Source organism: Chinchilla lanigera, unplaced genomic scaffold, assembly GCF_000276665.1.
Source record: "Chinchilla lanigera isolate Chin_1 unplaced genomic scaffold, ChiLan1.0 scaffold00128, whole genome shotgun sequence".
Taxonomy (NCBI): Eukaryota; Metazoa; Chordata; class Mammalia; order Rodentia; family Chinchillidae; genus Chinchilla; species Chinchilla lanigera.
In genome coordinates this window covers 3112339-3134896 of record NW_004955529.1, presented here as the reverse complement: position 1 = coordinate 3134896, position 22558 = coordinate 3112339, and the positions used below count along the sequence as shown (strand labels likewise).

General features: G+C 36.1%; 1 protein-coding gene across 1 annotated transcript in view; it reads left to right on the top strand.

Moving 5' to 3' along the window:
• The window catches only part of Rps6ka6 (ribosomal protein S6 kinase, 90kDa, polypeptide 6), a 180854-nt gene extending 161609 nt beyond the window's left edge, over window positions 1-19245 (top strand). Inside the window, exons 25-27 of the mRNA XM_013507539.1 lie at window positions 15120-15285; window positions 17750-17919; window positions 18567-19245. The gene's annotated coding sequence lies outside the window, so the exon portion shown is untranslated. The remainder of the gene's footprint in view (window positions 1-15119; window positions 15286-17749; window positions 17920-18566) is intronic.
• The last annotated feature ends 3313 nt before the right edge of the window (window positions 19246-22558 follow it).

Here is a 22558-nt window from a genome sequence, read left to right as displayed (position 1 = left end):
TCAGGGAGGAAAGGGTCTAGGCCCATTGTTAACAGCCCCAATGCTGCACAACTAGCATTCCAGAAGATCTATTGTTTCTACCTCCATATCCTTACTGAATGATTGTCATGACAGTTGGTGCTATTGTCGAACCTTGCACCTACTTGTACCAAGTACGGGCCTCTATGTAGGCCAATCAAGCCTGCATCTTCTATATAAACAGGACTCCTTACATAATTTTCAGGCTAGTCTACTAGAGCTCCCTCCAGTGTACTCATACTGCAACACTACAACACAGGCCCTGTTAAAATAAGGATTCAAATCGGTGGTCCTGTAAAACTGCTTGCAACTTATTTGTCAGGTAGTGTAGGCTCCAAAAGTATAAATCAACTGTGGATTGTTGTATTGAGTAGTGTAGACACAGCCATTGTTTCAAAGAAAAAGCAATATATATGTGCTGCCAAAGTGAACACAAAGTAAGAGCAATAAACTCTAGGGGTTGCGAGCATGGAAACACTCCAGAGACCAAAAGCCAACAAAGATCAGTTGCAGAGATTTGTACCCAGCAGAGTTAACCTATGGTTTCTGACAGAAGCTGGCACTGAATGGCAGCAGCCATCAGAAGCAGAGCCCAGCACCAAGTGGGATCAACCTATGACATCCAACACAAATCAGCATAGGATGGTGGTTACCAGCAGTGGCAGTGACCTGCTGCAACCTGTGTATACCTTTGGCTTCCATCTTACCTGGTGTCATTTGATGACATTAGAACTGCTAACAAATCTGCACTTTGTCAATTTACGATTTGAGCCAAATAAAAGAACAGTCAAGTGATTGGAAACAAGCATACTATATTTCTCAGAGAATTAATACACTGATGAGTTTATAACTGAATTTGCTGTTGAGAGGTAGGAACTGATAGGAAGGTGTGGTTACTGGGGATATAACTTGGAAGGTAGATTTTCTTCCTTGTGTCTTCCCTTTGCTTTCTGCTTCCTGGTCACCATGACATGAGCAACTGTCCTCCACTTAGACCCATCCACCATGACACTTGTGCCTTGGAGTCAGCCAAAATTGGACTAAAACATGTAAAAACCATGAACTCAACTAAACCTCTCCTTTGAATTACAGGTATCAGATATTTTGTCCCAGCAATGAGAATGTGACTAAGACACATTTTAAAACCAAAGGAATTGAATTCATTGCTATGAGTCTACCTGATCGTGTGACTCAGAAACCACTGGAAAAGATCTTCCTACTTATGAAAGAGGAAGATATTTCTCAAATGGCAAGGTGAACATGAGGTGGAGGAAGGGGAGAAGAAAGGAAGGAATAGGGGATTTTAAAAAATAGTTGAAGGAAAAATAAAAGTAGAGCTTTTACAAATGGGGAAGGGAAGCATAGTTGGTGGGAGCAGGAAGGGAGGGGAAGGGAGGGCAGGGGACTGAAAATGAAAAGAATTAAAATGTGATATGTACATGTACACTCTCCCCCATGACAAATGTAATCATTATGTATTGCAAACATGTACTTAATAAATAAACCCTTGAAACTGGCTTGTAGGACAAATGTGAAATGGTTTGCAGATGCCAGCTGAGATGCCAGCTAGAGACCTCTTGGAAGACCAAATGATGGTAGAAATACAGGTTGTATAGACTAGGTTCAGGAGGGTTCACTTAAGAACAAGTACTTGATTAATATTTGATATGGCCCTGTGTATTACACTGTGGCTGAAAATTTGTCTTCATGTTGGCCGTATCCTTAGAAATTGTTGAAGACTCACATTAAAGGTGGTGGAATTAATACTTCAGATGAAATTTCAATGCAGCCCTAAGTTCAGCCTCTGTCACGAGTACTGTTCATTGCTTTTAGCTAATTAGTAGACAGAATTAGGAAGAAATTACAGATCTAAGTGATATAAAATGTTTGCAACTTTATTGGAAAGAAAGCACCTGCCAATACATGAAAAAGGAGAAAACAACTGTAGAAAATACTGTAAGAAGCATAGCTCCCTGCAAAGCATCAGGGGCTCATAGGTGGGACATTTCAGAGCCAGTAAAAACATGGGTACATTATACTGGATTAGGCTGTGATAACTGGCTCACCACACTAATTAGATTAGCATGGTTCTGGATTTAACTGAATGGGTTTATTAGACAGACACCTCAGTCTACATGTGGGTGGTACCAATATGCTTATAGCTTTGATGAAGTGTAAATGGAGACTTGCTACTGCTTTTTGTTCCTGCCTTCCCTGATGTGGACTATTTCTTCTTTACCATGCCCCTCTGCCATGGCACCATGCCTTGGAGCAAGCAGACATAGACTCAAACCTCTACAGACTGTGAGCTAAAATAAAACTTCACTCCCTTAACTTGTGGGAGTAAGGTATTTTGTCTCAACAGTGGAAAAGTAATTAAGACAGACTTTGATATCAGAGAAGTATGGACACTGCTGTGATACTACCTGACAATGTGGTTCAGGAGCCTTTGGAACTCGCTTGTTAGAAGAGTTTGGAAATGTTTGGAGATGCTGGCTGAAAAAGCATTCCTGGAATATGGGAAGATGAACTTCTTAGGGGATTCTGGTCAGAGCTCAGAAGACCAGAGTGCTGACAGAAATGCAGCCAGTAAAGATCAGGCTCAAGAGGTTTTAGTTAGGATCAAGGAATGCATTTTCTGCTGGACTTGACTATTTGTGTTATGCTTTGGCAGAAATTTTGTCTGCAATTTGATTGTGTCCAGAGATGTTACAAGAGACTGAGGTTAAATGGAGAGCTAATTAATCTGGCAAAATAAATTACAAGGAAGTCTAATGTTGAGGTGGTGGCACAGCTACTTCTGGGGTCTTTTACCCAGATCTGTGTTGAAAAGCAAGAGCAAGAGCCCAGCAGAATGATTTAAAAATCTTTGAGCTTGACCAGAAAGAAAGCTCTAGTAAAGTTATGGCTCACAAAGATGGAACAGAGGATAACTTGGTTGCTAAAAAGGAACAGGACAATAAAAAAGATAGCCTAAAGGCATAACAAGAATCAATAGTACTATACTCTTTCAGCCTCAAAATTACAAAGATTCAAGACTGCTTTTAGAGGACAGCCCAAGGGCACAAAGTTTCAGAGTGGCAGTGGCCTAGAGAAATTGATTTTTCATTGTGTTCATAGTACTCAGCTATCCAGGTACTAGATCCTTACAGCAAGGAGCAAAGGAAACCTGGCTCCTGCTCCATCTGGCAGCAGACCTTGACATCATGCGCATGGTGCTGGTTTTAGGTACATGCAGAATGCAAGAGTTTTCTTGTCAGGAAGGCTTCCACCCAGACTTCAGAAGAAGGTCTGGGAGGCCAGGCAGTATGGTCCTAAGAGGACAATGTATGAAGCTCTGAATGTGGAGCTGAAGGTAAATTGGAGACCCCAAAAGTTTAGAGAAACTATAAACTAAGATCATCAGATTAAATCCATAAGGAAGCAGCAAAGCTGAGTCAAGAGAGAAGGGATGAGGGCTACACCCACTGGCAGTTCTATAGGGGTGGGTGTTACACAAGGCCTATGGAGTGTGTTTCCTGCCACAGATTGCAGTGGGTCCTGGACATGGAACTGTGGGACTTAATGTTTGCTCTGCTGTGCTTTAATCTTGCCTTGATCCTGTTCCTTTCTATCCCCCTGTTTATACCTTTTAGAATGGGAATGTTCATTTTGTGCCATCATATCTGGAAGTGGTTAGCTTTCTTTATGGGGGCTCACAGCTAAGAGTTGTCTTCAATCTCAGAGGGTACTTTGGATTTGGGCTTTTTAGAAATGCTGAAACTGTTGGGTTTTGGCAACACTCAGAGATGGACTATGGCATTTTTCATATGGACATGAATCTTTTGGTGGCCAGGATCAGAATGTTATGGCTTGTATCTAGATCATATGTGGAACTTTTGGGAGGTGGCTGCATCATGGGTGTATGCTGCTGGGTTAGGGTGTGTGATAAGTAGTAGCATGCTGATTGGGTTAGCATAGCTCTAGGTGTGGCTGGGTAGGTTTACTAAAGAGAGAAGCCCTACCCTCAGTGTGGATGGCACCATCCAATAGGCTTATAGGCTAGATGGAATATAAAGGGAGGCTTGTTGCTGCTGCTGCTGCTTTTTCTTTCTGCCTTCCTTCCATGATCTGTTTCTCTCCTGCTATCCCTTTCTGCCATACCACCCTGCCTGGACCCTGCTGACTATGGACTGAAACCTCTACAAACTGTTAAGCAAAATAAACCGTTCATCCTTCAACTTGTGGATATCAGGTATTTTGTCCCTGCAGTGAAAGAGTAACTGAGACAGAAACCAGATACTTTACATTAGAACACGGGGGAAAATGACCTGGGAGCATGTCGGGAATGAACAAGATCCCACCAGTCACAGGTTCAAAGTTAACAAACAGTAAAACTTTCCTTTGAGAAGAGAGTCCCTGAGTTCCCTGCTGAAGAAGGGCTTCCTAGAGCATTGAATCTCCAGGATTTGTTTTAAATATTCACCCATTTAGATCATTAGTGGCCTCTTAACCCATATTGTCATGGCACCTGGCTTCTGTTTCAGCTGATGGCAGACCTTGCCTTCATCACTATGTTGGTGATTTTACAGGCATGCTGAATGTAAAATTTGTATAGTCAATGGAGGTTTCCATCTATATTTGACAAGGTTTTGGAGTCCAGATAGTATGCCCCCGAGAAGGCATTGTGTGAAGTTTTGAGAGTGAAGCCAACAGTGCAGTGTGGATGTTCAAAATTTGGAGACCAGGAACCAGGAATATTTGCTAAGGAAATCTAGAGGTACTGAGCTAAGCCACTGCAAATTAGAGGGCATGTGTACTGCAACTGACTATGTTATATGGGGAGAGCTACACAATCCTTTTGGAGTTCACATCTCAGCATTACTTGCACCAGGTACTGTACATGGACCTGTGAGATTTAATATTTGTCCTGCTGGGTTTTGGTCTTGCTTTGGGTCAATAAATTTCTATGCATTCATTTGTCCTTGTGGGAATAAAACTGCCATGGTATGGTGGAAGTGTGCAACTTTGTTTTTATTTTTACAGAAAGTCACAGATAAGAATTTGCCTTGTATGTCAGAAGAGACTTTGTACTTGGAATTTTCAGCACTATTGATGGTCATAAAGCATTGATGACTCTTAGAAATAGACAAAATGTATTTTGCATAAAGCAATAGACATGAGTTTGGGAGATCCATGATAGAATTATAATGGTTTTGATTTATAATGTCCCTCAGAAACCTCACGTATTCAAAGATAAGGCTTTTGAAAAGTGATCAAATCATGGGGACACAATGCTGATCAAAGAATAAATCCACTAATGAATTTATAGCAGTATAAACTGTTAGGAGGTGGGGGCCTAGTTGGAAGAGGCAGATTAGTGGGGTTGTTAACTAAAGGAAATATCTTCACTCCAGTTCCTGCCTTTACTCTCTGCTTCCTGGACACCATAATGTGAACAACTTTCCTCCACCCAACCCCTTCCACCACTCCACTTCTGCATTGGAATCAGCTACCTTTGAATTAAACCTTCTAAACAGAATGAGCCCAAATAACACATTCAACATTTGTTAAGAGAGTTGGGTATTTTGTCCCAGCAACAAGAAAGTGATTAGGAAGCCAAATCCCCAACACAAGCAGCAGTAGCTGTCCTATTTTCAGATACAGCTTTCTACAAGCAAAAACTGCTCCACAGAGATAAAGATAACCACTGTACTCTAGTAGAGAGAACAGTTCAACAGGAACTTATATATGTACTAAATTTTGACCCACTCACATTGATGAAACAAAAACCAATTGTCTTGGTTACTTTTCTCTCATTACTGAGACAAAATACCTGATTCCAAGAATTAAGGAAGGAAAGGTTTATTTAGTTCACAGTTTGTGGAGGTTTTAGTCTATAATCAGCTGGCTCCAAGGCAGGGTGGCATGGCCCAGGGGCAAGAGCCCAAGGTAGCAGAAGACAGTAAAAGCAACAAGGGCAAGAAAGGAAGGAAGGAAGCCTCTTTTCCTCCCTTATATTGTGTATGGGTTATCTACCCACACCCACACCATCTCTGTGCCCTCGTCTTCCACAAGCTGAGGATGTTTACAAAATAAGGACCCTGGCTCCTTCCTGAATCACTTAATTGAAGTTTTAAATTTCTCAAGTTAACACAATAAATAACATGGTAAAGGCATGTCCTTTTCACCCCAGGATGTAGAACTGCTGAGTTACTTAGTTAAATTTCTAGACTCCTCATGTTTATACAGTGTATCAACCATAATAGCAATGGACTGAAAAACAGGCAGACGCTAATGCAATAGTGGAGTGGGACTTCAATACCCCATGGAACAAACAGGTCAACTAGGCAAATGCACAAAATATTATATTTAAACCACGCAATTGAATGAAAAGGTTTAATCAGTTTCTACACTGAGTTTCATCCAACAAGGGCAGAATGCATACTTTCTTTTCAGCAACACACAGCTGTTTCCACAACAAGAACATGTATTAATACACATATAATATTAATATATTAATATAATTATTTATATTACAAATTATAATAATGTATAGTATAATTTAATATTATATTAATCCTGTGTAATACATGCATGGTTAAATAAATGCAAAAGAAATGTGTACTGATAATAAAAATATTGAAAGAAATACTCTGCCTACTCTTTGATCACAATCAATTGAACTGGCAATGAACAGCAAAACTAGCCAGAGAAATAACAAAATGCAGGAAGATTAAATAATACAATATTAAATAATTAGTTGATCACAGAAGCAATCAGGGTAAGAAAGTAAAAGTTTCAAGAATCAAAGGATAATGCAAGCACAGCACAACAAAATCTATGCTATGCAATAAAAGTAGTCCTAGGAAGAAAGTTTATAGTGGTGTGTGCTAACATTAAAAAACAATATGGCGAGCTGAAATAAATAAACTAATTATATGTCTCCAGGCACTACAAAAAAGAAGCCCCATCCAAATCTGAAGCCAGCAGAAGGAAAGAAATCATAAAGAAATGAGTGAAATTTAGCAGAAATAAGTGAAATCCATATTTACAAAATTGCAAGTGATCTCTGCATCCAGATTTGGTTCTTTGAAAGGATACACAGATTGATAAACTGCTAGCCACGTTACCAAATGAGGACATAAAGAATCCATCAATGCAATTAAAGAAATAAAGATATGAGATCACAACAGACACTGCTAAAACCCAGATGTTGATGAAAAAGTATCTGAAAAATGTATATCACAATAAGTTATAAAACATAGAAGTGGAAAAATATCTAGACCCATAAGAATTAATCTGGATCAATAATATATCAAAATCTTGACTACAACAATAGCAGACAATGAAATAGAGGCAGTAATGAAAACCACACCAACAAAGAAAGTCCAGGAGCTCATGGCTTCACTAGAGGATGCTATTGAAAATTTAGGGAAGACCTACAGCCAATACACCTCATGCTTATTCCTAAATTTGAAAATAAGGAGCACTGCTAAACATACTCCTGAAAGCTAGTATTACCCTGATATGAAAACAATAAAGGACTTTTAAAAGGGAAACTACAAGCCATTCTCCTTAATGAACAAAGATGCAAAACAAGATACTGGCAAACAAAGTGCAGCAAAATAAAAAGATCATACATTATAATCAAGTTGGCTTTATCCAATAATGCAAGAATGGCTCAGCATACATAACTCAGTTAATGAAATATATCACATAAAGGGAAGCAAAAATACAAATCACATGATCATCTATTGAAACAAAGCCTTTCACAACACACAACATGCATTTATAATTAGAAGCCTTGAAGAAAATAGGTATAAAAATGCTTTATTTCAAGATGATGGAAGTGTTTATGACAAATCCACTGCAAACATAATAAATGGAGAAAACTGAATCATTTCTTCTAAAATCAGAAAAACAAGACTGTCCATACTCTCCCCTCTTATTATAGTACCCAAAATTTTAGTCAGACAAATCAATTGAGGGAAAAAAGAAATAGGGCATCTATAGGAAAAGAAGAAGCAACACAATCCTTTTTGCACAAGTGACATGATACTTTACATAGAATGTCCCAAAACTCCATCAAAGCAATTTAAATCTACTAACTAAATCCAGGAAAGCAACAGGAAAAAAATTAATACCAAACAATGACTGTCCTTTCTGTACACTAACAATTACCTCATCAATAAAGAAATAAAGAAAATGATCACATTCATAATATCTTCAAAATAATTACATAACTAGAACTCAATGTAACTAAGGAAATGAAATATCTTTATGATGAACACTTATTTACTCTGAAAAAAAGGGATGAACACATTTGAAAATGAAAAGACATCTCCTGTCCCTCTTTAGGTAAATCGAATATTGTGAAACTGCCTTATTTCCAAAACCTGATATATATGTTTTATGCAACCTCAGTCAAAATACCAACAGAATTCTTCAGAGAACTAGAAATAAATCCTCAAATTTATGGGGAAGCTGAAGAGACCCAGAATAATGAAGTAATCCTGGGCCACAGGGGCAAGGCAGGAAGAATCAAAATCACAGATTTCAAGTTATATTCCAATGTTAAAATCAGCATGGCAGTGGCAAAAAAACTGACACGTTGATCAATTGAACAGACTTGAGGATGCAAAAAATACTCAGGCACATTCATTTTTTTATTAACAAACGCACATACATTTGCAAAATAACACAAGAACAATACAAGCAATACTGAGATTCAGGCAAGGCGATAGGAAATTAACAATGGTTGTTGTATGCCGCATTGGTTTCTTGAAAGTGGTTGCTCAGGAAAACAAATATAGACACGTAAAATTGATCAAATAATTAATCATTAAATCTTCCTTTTAATAAAGCGATAGAAGTCAGTAGTACAACTATGTTAGCTATCCTGTATATACATATGTACATAATTTCCCCTTCTTTCTTTTTTCCCTCATCCCAGTTGCTCTTTACTTTTGAGCAGTTTCCTTTCGTTTCACAACGTCTATCATATCTCCCAATTTTATTCACTCCTTCAGGTTCTTACACTAGTGAGACAAAACATTGTTTAAACATGCGGGTCTGATTTATTTCACTTACGAGTATGATCTCTAGTGACCATTTACCTATAAAAGCCTCAAGTTTATCTTTCTTTATAGCTGAGTAATATTCCATTGTATAAAAGTACCAGAACTTTTTTATCCATTCTCAATTGATGGACATTTGGGTTGCTTCCATGATTTCCAATAAAAGACCCAATCACATGAGAAATTGAATGAATAGATACTTCCCAGATGAAGAAGTACAAATGGCCAATGAGTACATAAGGAAGTGTTCGGTATCTTTGGCCATTAGAGAAATGCAAATCAAAACAACACTGAGATTTCAGGTTACTCCAAAAGAAATGTCTGTCTTCAAGAACTCAAATAACAAATGTTGGAGATTTGTAGGGAAAAAGGAACTTTGATACATTGTTGCTGATAATGTAAACAAATAAAGACACTGTGTAAATCAATATGGACGTTTCTCATAAACCTAAAAATAGAGATTTCAATTGAGCCAGACCTACCTGTCCTGGACACCCTTTCAGATGAGTTAAAGATATCGTATTATAAAGACATGCATAGTCATGCTTATAATAGTGCAGTGCATAATATGTAAATCTTGGAAGCAGGTTGCACATACATCAACAGATGAATGGATAAGGAAAATGTGTTATGTATACACAATGGTATAGTACCCAGCCATAAAGATGTATAAATTTGAGTTGTTTGTAGGAAAATTCATGCACTTTAAATCAAAATGCCTAGTGAAATAAATCAGACACAGGAAGCTTAATATTGTATGGGGTTTTCCGGGGTTTTTAAAATATTTTTGTTTTTAAAGATAAAGAATGAAAACACATTAACAAACAAACAGGCATAAACAAAACAACACCCAAACAATAGAAGCAGTACAGAGTTTCAAACAAGGTCATAGGAAATTAACAATAGTTATTATATTACATATTGTTATCTTCAAATTGGTTACTCAGTTAAACAAATATACGCATGTAAGACTGATCAAATAATTAAATATTAACAGTTGTTTTCAATAAAGCAATACAAGTGAGAAGTATGACTTGCTCAGTTATCCTGTGTGTGTGTGTGTGTGTGTGTGTGTGTGTGTGTATTTTTCCCCTTCTTATTTGAGAAACCTGACATACAGTTTAAGCAACTTAAAGAGAAAAATAAAAGGAAGATGAAAGGTAACAGAGAGAATTTGTGCAGGTAAGAATCTGAGGTTAGGAGAGAAAGGAGGGGAAGGAAGGGTTAAATAAATTAGTGATATATAAATGTACTAATTCCATATGATGAGAAATTTTATTATGTATTGAAATCATATATTAATAAAATGAGAAAATATATAAAACTTTCAAAATACAAAGTGCTATGTCACATGTTTTTTCTTATTAAGTAATCTTTAAAAAAAGAAGGATGACTGTAAAACATGAGGCAGAATTTAATAAGGAGTGAGATGAGAAGGGAGAGGGAGGGTGAGTAGATAATGAGTGGTGAAAATTACCAAAGTATGTTATATACCATAAATAAAACTACTATTCTGTATTTCTAATATCCCTTTAAGAAGAGCAATATAAAGCCATCTCAATATGTACAATATTTATGAAAAAAGTAAAGAAGGAGGAAGTTAGATAGAGAAGGAAGGGAGGAAGGAAAGAAGGAAGGAAGAAAGAAGAAAAGGTAACCTGAACCTCTACAAACAAAACAATCTAATAAATTACTGGGCAAAAACATGAAGAAACAGATCAATGAAGAGGATATACCGATATGAGATTAGCACATGAAAAAAGTATTCAAAATCATTATCCACCAGAAAATGACAAATTAATATCAAAATGACATGCTTCTAGGCACACCTATCAGTATAGCTATAATAAAAATGTGTCATGCAAAGAAATTCTACTGCTGTGTACCCTGGTGGTAGTAATGTAAAAAGATATAGACACTCTTGAAATGATTTTATAATTTCTTATGAGCAACGTGCAACTATGTGACCCATCAACTTCATTCATGAGGATTTATTCCCAGAGAAATGAAAACTATTCACATTAGAATGTGTATACAAATGTTGATAGCAGATTTATTGCTTTTAATTTATTTTATTTTTTTTATTAGTGCATGTTTTCAGTACATAATGATTACATTTATTGTGGGAAATTGGTACATTCACTTAGCACATCTTAATTTTTTTTACTTCCCCAGTGCCCAATGACTTTCAATGGTGAATAGTTAAAAAAAAAAACTGCTTCAGTACTTCCATATTATGGAACACTACTTAGCAGTAAAAAGGAATATAATGATACTTGAAACTTTAATGAGTTTTCAGAGAATTATTCTGAACTAATTCAAGAAATTACTGATTGTAAAATATTGAATGATTTCACTTATATGACATTCTTTAAGTGATAAAGTTATAGAGATAGAGAAGGAGTTACATAGTGGCTTTCAGTTTTTTAGATGGAGGAAGAAGGAGAAACCCTAGTAGGGTTGTAAAGAGCAAAAAGATGGATTGTGTGGTAGTGGAAATATAGTTTATCTTGATTGTATCAGTATGGTGGTTGTATTGTGCTGAAGTTTGTCAGATATTACCATTAAGGGAAAGTGGTTAACATTACATAGGATATCTGTAATGCATGAATGCACCAATAATTACTTCAAAATTTAAAAAAAACCTTTTAAATCAAAAAATTGACCCGACAAGCTATGGACTTCTACATCATAAAAATCAGAGTCAGAAATTACTTCGGGTGTGTGTTATCCTCAGAGAGTTCCTAGTGATAAACTTTCCATTGAGCACTTTCTTATAAAATTCCACTGATAGTCTCTGATAACTAATAAAGCATTAAAATATCTGTTAGTTAAATGACAGAAGATGGTGCCAGACTAATTTCTATGTGTTGTGATGCTGTAGCCAGAGAGAGATTTGTTTGATATAATTGTTGAAAAAAGCCCATGACATTTCTCCTTTTTTAGAAATATCCCAGTTGTTTACTCTAATACCAAATGGTCACTGTGAAAGAAAAGTTATTGTTATAATTATGTTTTCTTAAAGAGATATCAGTAAATTGAAAAATATCCCTGCTCTTGTATAAGAATAACCAATATAGTGAAAATATACATAATTTTAAAATTATTATACAGATTTATTGCAATCTTGATAAAAATCACAATAGCATATCTCACAGAATGAGAAAAAACAATAATTTGGAATCAGAAGAGACTTAGAACGGCAAAGATAATTCTGGGCAACAAAGGCAAGGCAGGGGGCATTACAATCCCTGACTTGAAATTATACTACAAAGCTACTCTGATGAAAACAGCATGGCACTGGAAAAAAAAAAGACCTGAGGATCAGTGGAACAGATTAGAAGACACAGAAACAACTCCAGATGTACTAAGCCACCTTATCTTTGACAAAGGTGCCAAACACATTCACTGGAAAAAAGATAGCCTCTATAATAAATGGTACTGGTAAAACTGGCTTTCCACATGCTGGAGATTAAAACTAGACCCATATCTTTCACTATGCACTAAAAGTCAAACCAAAAAGGATCAAATATCTAAATATTAAAGCAGAAACACCAAATCTGCTAGAAGAGACAATAAGTAGAACTCTTAAAGACATTGCTGTAGGCAAAGAGTTTATGAACAAAGTCCATATCATAGAGGAACTATCACCAAGAATCAACAACTCATCTTATTAAGAAGCTTTTTGAATAGTAAGAGAAACCAACAACAGAGTGAAGAGCCAACCCATAGTGTGAGAAAAAAATTACCAGCTGTTCTTCAGAGAAAAGACTACTGTTTAGACTATATAAAGTACATAAAAAAATCAGACCACCCTAATTTAAAGACTCAGTCAAAACATGGGCATCTGCCGGGTGTGGTGGTCCAGGCATGTAATCCTAGCACTTGGGAGGCAGGGGCAGGAGGACCGTTGTGAGTTTGAGACCAGCCTGGGCTACAAAGTGAGCTCAAGGCCAACCTGAACTGCATAGCGAGATCCTGCCTGAAAGAGATCCCCCCCCCCAAAAAAAAGCTCATCTGAAATAGACATTTCTCAGATTAAGAAGTAGAAATGGCAATAAATATATGAAAAAATGTTCAATATAATTGGAGATTTTAGAAATGCAAGTTAAAACAATGTGAGATAAAATCTAACAGAAAGAATGACTATTATCAAAAAATCAACCAATAACAAATGCTGACTGGGACATGGGGTAAATGGAACACTTTTCCACTGTTGGTGGGAGTTTAGACCAGTACAGTCACTGTGGAGATTCCTCAGAAATCTAGGATAAGAGGTTCCATCCAACCCAGCTATTCCCTTTATTGGTATCTTCCCAAAAGAATGGAAAACACCATTCCACAGCAATATATGCATGCCTATGATTACTGCAGCAGAGTTTGTAGTAGCTAAATCTTGGAAACAGCCCAAATGCTCAACTGATGAATGAAAAAGGAGATGTGGGGTGAAATAAATTGTACACTCACGTTTAAATACATTGTTTCTCTGATATGAGAAACCAAAAGTGTAAATAAGGAAAAAAATTATAGTAGATATTGGGAAGTAGGAAGAAAAACTTCAAATGGTAAGAAATAGGGAGAGGAGAAGGGAAAGGAAGAAAGAGAAAAGAAAAAATGAGAAAAGGAAAAAATGAAAATAAAACTTTTGAAAATAAAGAGAAGAAGGGTTGAAAGATGGTTGGGGCATGGGGAGAAAAGAATCATTTTATATCATGTATAGGTACAAATTACCTATGATGAATGTGGTCATTAGGTTTACCTAAAATGTACCAATAAACTTAGTTAATTTAAAAAATAATTAAGATTTCTTGAATTCACTAACTTTTACTCATCAACACAGGAAAATCTAACAGTAAAAACTGAAAAATTCAAAAAACTTAGGAGAAAAAATGGACATGGTATTTAAAAGCAAATTACAGTGTCCTTTTGAGAAAATAAATCCTCATTTATATTTAGGGATTGGGGTACGACATTCAGCTCTGGTTGAAAAGAAAAATTATTAATTTTTAGACAATGAAATTGGTAAGACATAGTGAAACAGAAATTTCTCAGGACACAGAGCTTTGGAAGTCTAGCTATTTCATCAACTGAATCAGATGAAATAGATGACTGCCATATATCTTATGTGGAAGTAGTATAAAGGGAAAATTTTCCTTAGTTCTTTCTCAGAATGACTAAAGTAGTAAGTACAGCTTCTCCTGAGTTTTTTAGTATGCTTAGTACACTTAGTACCCTTTGTGCACACTTAGAAACTGAGTTTTGCAAGTTATTTTTGGAGTGTGTTCTATTATTCCCCAATCCTACAGTACAATGCTTGCCATCCATAGTTTCTTCCAGAGCCACTCACTCACACCCTCCTACATAGAGTTCCCACCTTCCTACATAGACTTTCAACATTTTCTTTCCACTTTCATGGCCCTACCTCTGAAGACAGGTGGTTTGAATTATTACTTTTTTCTGAAGGAGAGTAACAACTCATTTGCAGGCTATTTTATAGTGTTTCTTTTGTAGAAGGTTAATGTTAAATCCAGTGTTTTGACTTTCTGGAAATGTGGGCCTTAATGGGCATTTTTTACCATACCTCAGGGTTTCAGTAATTTCTTCTTAATAGAAATTAAATAAATTGAAATAACTTTTTAAGAAATTTTTATTAAATACCATCATAAAATTGTGCAACACCACTCTCTCCTGAGAAACAAAGCCCTTGCTGCGACCTGTCCCAGACCTCTCCTTCACCCTATTTACTAAGATATGTAGAGCTGGCTATATTGAAATAAATGTTTCTGGCAATAAAAGTGCCAGCCTTGCATATATAAAAACTGTCTGTGTATTGCTAATTGGAGGCCTCTGTACCTGGTATGGCTTCAAAGTTTCTTTTCCCTATGCACTCTGCCAACCCACCTCCCTAACTGATACCAAAAAAAGCCATGAGCTTTTGGAGATGAGACCTTTTGTTCCACAGAGGACATTGGGTCATCCCAGAGCTCATCAACTGCAGAACGTTTTCTCTTTTTCTTTTGCATCTGTGTTCCATTTTGCCAGGTGGGTAAGACTGATACACTCAGCAGGAGTTTTGGTAAGTGGCACCCAGGTATGGGTCAGACTCTCATGAATGAGCCCACCTGAGCATAAGCTGGTGTTCAGTGGCACAGGAGCCCTGAGTAATGAGTGGCCAATGACTTTTGGAGCAAAGCACAACAGAAAAGAGGTGAGTGCTTGATGTAAGTAGAATCAGCTGGGTTAAAATCAATGGAGCAATTTTCCCTGCAGAAGAGCAATGATCCAATTGCTCAACTCAATTTTAGCTCTAATATAGAGTTTGCTGCAAAAGGCTCAAGAATCAGTTGTCAGGGTTATCACCCCAAAGGCATTTGGAGTAAAATTGGTTTGGCCTCAAGGGTTCAGGAAAAGTCACACCACACAGATATATCTAGATTATTAAAATCCTCAGGGCTCATGTGCCCACAAAAGACTTAACAAAAATTCTACAAGAAGTAAACAAATATGATCCATTGTTTCCTCAGACAGGCCCTATACATATTAAATATTGGGAGAAAGTTAGTCAAAATCTTAAAAACTCACATTATGAAAAAAGATTATTTCCTCTGAGATTTTTTCAACTTGGAAGGTAATATATTTAGTTTTAAATCCATTACAGAGCTCACAAACAACAGCTCCTGCTTCAGATATAGAAAAAACAAATGTGCTCCCAACAGAAGCTTCTGCCCACAAGGCAAAGGTGGGAAGAGCTGAATTTCCTGACAGAGGGGACTTTACAAAGAGTGTTTGGGGAAAGACAAATTTGATCTATAACACTTGGGAAAAAACAAATCAGCACATATCTAGCTAGATCACTACAGACTTTTAAAGGGACAGCTAATAGTCAAAAGTGTGAGGAGAGAAATTGCTGCTTTCCCCTCTTCTCATCAATTTGGACAGACTTCGACGCATGAAGGGAGTACAGCCAGTGGGTGCAAGCCAGAGGTGTGCAATGGGAAACTGAGAGCTTGGCTGAGTTTGGGGTCAGGCTGGCACAAAGGGGGTCAGGCAGGAACCCAAACTCCTGTTTTGCTAAAAATGTCACGTCAGCCGCAGTGAGTAACACAGGCTGTGTGCCCTGGCTCAGGGCACCCGTCTCACCTGCCTTTTTTGAGCTGGGGTCTGCACAGAGGATTTGAGCCAGTGCCTGCCCTTTTTGTGCCTGTTCAGGGTCACTGCTTTTATGTCACCAATGGTTACAGCATCGGCAACTGGCAGTGAACTGTTTGGACATAATCATACCAACATGGGAGCAAAATACAGATTTCTAATTCACAGGTGGTACAAAAATTAACATGGTTCTATTGACTTTTAAAAATCTAAATAAAAATTACAGCCAAATCCTTAAAACAGGTCCTGGGGTGCCTAAGTAGGTGACAGAGTATACAGAGATGATTGAGCTAGAAGCTATACATAAAAAAGGGACAAATGTTTCAGGTATTAAAAAAACATACTGGTTATAGACACAAAGGTGTTTTTTCCCTTCCAAATTTGTATTATAAGAGGTCTCTGCTAATTGACCTATAAAAAATTTTGATTAGTCTTTTTATAATTACAAACTTCTAAAATTGTAAAAGAGTTATAATAATTCAATATGACAAAAATATATGACTGCACTCTGATTTTATAAACAAATGTCATGTATTTGTCTGTCTGTCCAGTCTGTAAACAGCTGTTTTAATTGAGCTCAACAAACTTTTCTTCTTTTTACATTTCTGAAGCATTTCTCTGTAATTTAATTTGGCTTATAGATAAATGTAATAAAAATTAAAGACATGCTTCTACCAAAGTTGCCAACTGGTCAAAATGATGTTAAAGTTGGTTTGATAAATGTAATGCATATTGTCATTTGTATATTATGATTTTGAGACTCTCTTGTTAAAAAATAATGTCTTAAGCATTATGATCTGTTTCTCATATGTCATCAAAATTTGTTAAAATAAACAAAAATCCCTTAGGATGAAGAGAAACTATTGGCCAGGACCCTAATTGATGAATAAGGAAGCAGCTGCCTGGAAATAATTATCCAGTCCTTGTTCATTAATTGGAGGCCCCAGTGATCTCCATAGCTTTATGGGAGACACCCCAAAAAAAGTTGTTCAAAATATATTGCTCTGATATGTTTACACTGGTCATGGTCAAAAGGTTAAATTTTCTAGAGATAAGACAATAAGGTTCTCTGATTTAAAGATATTCTGTTTAAAAACTAAATTAAGAAACAAATGTTTTCTTATGGCTACGAGAATTCATTATTACTAATCTCAGGGTGTATTACGTATATTCATGTCTTTCACAAGTACAGATCTTCCAAAATGTAAAACTGGGACTGTTTATGGTGATACGTGTTTTCCTTCAGATTCAAACATTTTCCTTTCTCGTGTGCTCTAGCTACTTGTGATAGGAGGTTCATATCAAACCGATGATGTCACCAGTCAAAAGATAATTTTTAACAAAATTTTATGTGGTATGTTTGCTATAGATGTGCTGCTATACTTAGAGATGCTTAGATATTAAACAGTTCAGATAATGTCACAAATTTCTTCACTGACATCCTAATAAAGGATAAGAAGTTAGGTAAAAGATTCTTATTCCTAGATAGAGATGATTGACTAAAATATCTGTTCTATACCAAGGAAATTGTTGAGCCCCAGGGGATGAGGAAACAACCATGTGCGAAAAGAGGGTCACTAGAACATAATGTCCCAAGCATTCACAGAAAGCTACTTGGCCAAGCAATGGTCATGAATCATCAAGATGGCTGACACTGAAAGAAGACCAAAAAGGTGCTATACATGGTTCCAAGGTAAATCCTAAGGACACTTAACTGAACTTGATAGACAGCAAGAGGTTAGTTTTTATTAATACAGGTATCAATTTAACTTGATGTTAAACATCCAGGAGAAAAATATAACAACTATATATCTGTACATCTATATCTATCTATCTATCTATCTATCTATCTGCATATTTGATTCATTCTACTAAGATCCACCAGATCAATCTTGTAAAAAGAGGTTATAGCTAGTAAACTTCAACAGGATGTCTGATGTCCATTAGATTAGCTCTCTGGATGGGGTCACTGACTTTAGTCTACCTTTATATTGATCCTTCTCAGCTCAAAGGTTTAAGATGAAAACTATACCCAGTTTCCCCTATCTCTTCAGAGGAAAACATATAGACAGCGAAGTTAATTACAAATATTACAGGCAGTTATATAGGGATGGACCTTCAGCACAAAAGACAATTATGGCTAATGATACATTCACCAAAGATCAAGCTTTAAGAAAAACAACACCTCTAGTAAAAATTGAATAAACAAAAGGGGAAATATGATTACAATATTGTTACCTCCAAAACAAAATCAGACCTTGATACCTTAAAATTTTTTTAAACCTGGCTAAGTACAGTTAAAAATAATAAGGGGGCAATGGTATGCTTGTATGTTAACAGATAATGGAACATCATTATGACTGCCCTCCCACAATGTGATCATGGAGAGAGGAACATGTGGAGCACCAGTGCAAGCATTCTCAAGGATGACCCTGGAGAAAAGCCAATACCACAAGTACTGAGAATCCCACAGGCTACAAAACCCATGACTTGAAGATAAATAAAGAGGACAATGCAGGAGGCTCACATTCTGGTTACACAACAGGGCCTCCCACAGACTCCTAAAATAGGTTTGCTACTATAATAACCATCACATCTGTATCCCCGCACTCACCCCCCTCCCTGATTGATACCCCCCGCAAAAAATGGACTTTTGGAGATGAGACCTTTTGTTCCACAGATGACATTGGATCATCTCAGAGCTCCTCAACTGCAGAGGTAACCATACCATTCCTGTTATAAATGAACACATGAAATCCCAACTCAGCTAGATCAATATTATTTGCTTTAAAATTTTTAAATGCCATATTTTATCACAAAAAGAATGCATTCTTACAGTAACAAACTAAAATCATACTGAAGTGCATGAGTAAGAAGACAATTATGTACTCACTGAATGTTTTTCCTCCATTCCCAGCTCTCAGAGGTAATCTGAATTAATAGCTTTGAGGATTTCCTCTTATATATTTTGTTAGGTAAATGTTTTTTGTTTTGTTTTGTTTTTTGCTTTTTTTCTGGTACCGAGAATTGAACTCATAACCTCGTGCTTGCCAGGCAGGTGCTGTGCTCCTGAGCTAAATCCCCAGCCCATGTTAGGTAAATATAAATATTTTTTGCACATTTCCCACTTGAAAACTTGATTAGACTACTCAAATTTTATATATTACTTTCTTTTCCTTTTTTTCAGTTAATAGAGTCTCACTGTGCAGTTCAGACTAACTTTGAACTCACTGCAGCCTAGACTGATCTCAAACTCAAGGCAGTCCTCCTATCTCAGCCTTCCAAGTGCTGAGATTACAGGCATATACCATCATACAAGGGCATTTCTTTTCAGAGATAACAAAATTACACGTAATTAACAGTGTTTCTTTCCCTGAAAATATGTACCTCATTTTCCTTGATGCCTACTTATTGTTTTACTTTATGTGTGTCCAATAAGTTATTTAATTAGTTCATTATGGATGGCTTTTTAAAGTGTATCTAGTTTTCACATATCACAAACAGCACTACAAAGAATAAGAATATAAACTTATATAAGCATCCATTATTATTATAGGTTCCTAGAGGTGTGATTTTTCAGTTATATGATCATTAGTTATGGAAATTTAATTTTGACATTACTGAGTTTGTCCACCCAGAAGTTATCAACTTTTACTTTCACACATTGAGTTATCTATTGTGTGCTAAGTCTACAGTCTTGAAGGACATGAGCTATATTTTAAGTAACACTGAGTATGATTTTGAATTTCTGAGAATATGGGAACTAATGTGCATTTTCACTCTACCTTAGGATTTTTAGAATGTTCCACAGCTTGAGGACAAGAGTGACTTGATGTATGGACTCTATTCTATCTTTTATTTTCATTGGGATAAGTAATATTTATCATCTCGCATGCTAGCAAGTATCCTGTTTAAATGGAAACCTGAGATCTAGGCAAGATAAAGGCAAAACAAGTTAAGAAGGGGATAAGCTAGACACAGTATGTAAATCTAACAATGAAGTGAGGGGTGTGGTTGAGGAAGATAATAGTCGAGAGAATATGGGAATCACAATTTAAATATCTTAGAAGTGTGATAGATATGCTTCACACTTTCTAATAAGGCAAAAAAATCAGTTTAACCTTGAGATTAACTTCAGATTATTGTTATAACAAATTATGATACTGTCACAGGGAGTTGAGCCATAGGATTTTTTTTTCAGAATGACATATTTTTGACAAAATCACGAAGGCGAACCCCATGCATAATTATGAAAAATTTCATTTTGAACATCCTTGCAAGATGTTGCCTCTCATGTTGAGGGGCCCACACTCCTTCAAACCCGTTGCTGTGGCTTTTAGAACCATCTTCACAGGTACTTACATTTTACCTACCAAACTCCTCATTCATGCTTAGACTTATCTCTCTGTGTTCTCCCAACTAAACCTCAAGTTCTTTGTTGTAATGTCATCAAACAACTGATTACCTTAATGAGTTCACCTTTGTAATTTGTTTCTCTCCAGTACTCCTAATTCAGCCTTAATGATATTTGCATTTCAAGAGTCTTGTCTCACCCCTATAAGAAATTTATCTTCACTAAGGAGTGTCTTTCATTTTCCGTTTATCATTGTATCATAAAATTTAAGCAGCATTATTTATTTAATGAAAACGTTGAAAAATCACTGTCTAAGTCTTCTAAGTAACATAAAAAGTAGCCCAGGTTCTATGTGCCTTCAATATTCAGTAAGTATACAAAATCATTTTTCTGTAGGGCATTTTCTCTTGATACACCTTTCTGCAAGATATTTGCAAAGTTTGAGCTGTGGAGGGTAAGGATATCTGGCAAGCAAATATATTTTTAATTTTTAAAGTTTTTTCAATTTTTACTTTTTATTACTACATGTTTGCAGTACATAACAATGACATTCCTCATAGGCAGTTCGTACGTGTTCATAGCACATCTCAGTTTTTTCCCTCCCTTTCTACACCCCCTGCTACTAGGGGCTGGGGATTTAGCTCAGTCGCACAGCGCCTGCCTGGCAAGCACAAGGTCATGAGTTCAATTCTCGGTACCGGAAAAAAAACAAAAACAAAACAAAACAAAAAATACCACCCCCTGCTATTGCTCCATCTCTTGGTCTCCTTCTCATTTGCAAAATGCATTTTTTTATCAAGGTCAAGTGTACATGCAAAAACAACACTCACCTTGCCTACAGCCATCACGTTGGAAGTACTGTGTTATTCTCTTTGTAAAGGAAAAATGAAAAAAGGACAAAATGGAAACAAAGGTTTGTAAATAGGGAAGAGAGGTTAAAGGAAGGGGTGGGAAATGGGAGGGGAAAAAGACAAATCAAAGGTATACTATGTACAGGTACAAATTCCTATGGTGAATGTGATCATTGTATATACCTAAATTATATCAATGAAGTTAATTAAATTTTTAAGAAAGAATACATAAGAACTTGTTCGCAGATACTCTTTCATAAGGGCCTTAAAGTCATTTTGCTGCTGCCAGGCCAAATTTTAAATACTAAATTTCAGTGTTTTCTCAAGAAGAGTTTAATTTGGAAGGCAGACATTATGTAAAGAATATTTATGTTAAATTTTGTCATTGGATATGGCTTATAGTGTCAATTAATATTTTCTTGGATGTATGAGAAATAATGCCCTACTACAACTTCCCATATATAGATTCTAAAACTTTTTATATTTAACATAGAGACAAGATGATATGAGAAAAGAGATTTTAAAAAATGTTGGCATTGAAAAATTATAAATAGGACTGCTGGATAAGCAGAAACCATCAAACAAATATACTAGACCTATAATTTGAAATAGGTAATAATAATGTTTCCCAATTATTAAGTGCTTTCCATATGAGGGTGCCATTACTTTGACCAACATCACATATACACATCACGAGAAAATAAATATTATTGACTAATATCCTTAGAAATACAGGTGCACTCTTTGTCCACAAATATTAGCAATTTGAATCAAATGTCAAATTAAAAGCATTATTCACCATGATCAAATATAATTGCTCCTAAAACTATAATTGCTCCTAAAACAAAAGATATTTGACTGTAAGTATATAAATCAATGTCATACACTATATTAAAAGAAGGAAGGATTTAAAAATAACATGCCTTTGCCTCTATCAATTGATGCATAAAGGCATATGATAAATCCACCTCCATTTTGTGATTAAACATTCTCAAAAACTGAATGAGTAAATAGGATGAAAAATGTACAATAGATATTATGAATTCAGAAGAAATTGTTCAAAGGAAAAGAGAAACTGATGGAGGAAAGGGGAAAGAAAGGAAGGGAAAAGAAAAATTACATATATA